At 41.6% G+C, this 906-nt stretch overlaps 1 non-coding gene across 1 annotated transcript; it reads right to left on the bottom strand.

Moving 5' to 3' along the window:
- Positions 1–308: 308 nt before the first annotated feature.
- TRNAK-UUU (transfer RNA lysine (anticodon UUU)) lies at positions 309–381 on the bottom strand. The gene has a single exon. It is a non-coding gene; the product is annotated as a tRNA-Lys (tRNA).
- Positions 382–906: the final 525 nt, after the last annotated feature.

The following is a 906-nucleotide window of genomic DNA, read 5'->3' as shown; positions in this document are numbered from 1 at the left end:
ATGGGACTTGGCCCCATCAACCCCGCCAAGTACATACGCGAGGGCTGTGCTGTATAGGACATTTTCTATATTTTTTCAGAATTGTATAATGAAGTAATTAGGAGCACATATATGATGTATGTAATTTATTTCACAATGTTTTACTAAAAACAGATAAAGCAAATATGGAAAAAATAATCCTTATATCTAGCTAGTTGATGGGTATATATTTATACTATTCTCTCTACTTTTCTCTGTAGTACTTAAATATTTCTTTTCTTTTTTTTTTTTTGTGAGGGTGCTGTGCCGTCCAGCTTGTGGGATCTTAGTTCCTTGACCAGGGTTTGAACCTGGGCCCTCAGCAGTAAAAGCACCGAGTCCTAACCACTGGACCGCCAGGGAATTCCCTTAACTATTGCATAAGTTAAATAAATGCCCACACAATTATTTTCAAGTAAGTATTTTCAAAAATGATTTTTAAAATAAAATCATAACATTTCTACATGAAATTCTGCCAGAACTATAAGGTGTCATACAGTTTTTCCTTTTCTTTATAAATTTATTTATTTATTTTTGGCTGTGTTGGGTCTTCATTGCTGTACGCGGGCTTTCTCTAGTTGCGGTGAGCAGGGGCTACTCTTCGTTGCGGCGCCCGGGCTTCTCATTGCAGTGGCTTCTCTTGTTGTGGAGCATGGGCTCTAGGCGCACGGACTTCCGTAGTTGTGGTGCACGGGCTCAGTAGTTGTGGCTCACGGGCTCTAGAGCGCAGGCTCAGTAGTTGTGGCACAGGGGCTTAGTTCCTCTGCGGCATGTGGGATCTTCCCAGACCAGGGATCAAACCTGTGTTCCCTGCATTGGCAGGTGGATTCTTAACAACTGCGCCACCAGGGAAGCCCTCTTACACAGTTTTATCAAAACTTTTAAAAT

Source organism: Eschrichtius robustus, chromosome 14 (assembly GCF_028021215.1).
Source record: "Eschrichtius robustus isolate mEscRob2 chromosome 14, mEscRob2.pri, whole genome shotgun sequence".
NCBI lineage: Eukaryota > Metazoa > Chordata > Mammalia > Artiodactyla > Eschrichtiidae > Eschrichtius > Eschrichtius robustus.
Note: the sequence above shows the minus strand (reverse complement) of the source record. Positions and strands in the feature narration are given on the sequence as shown.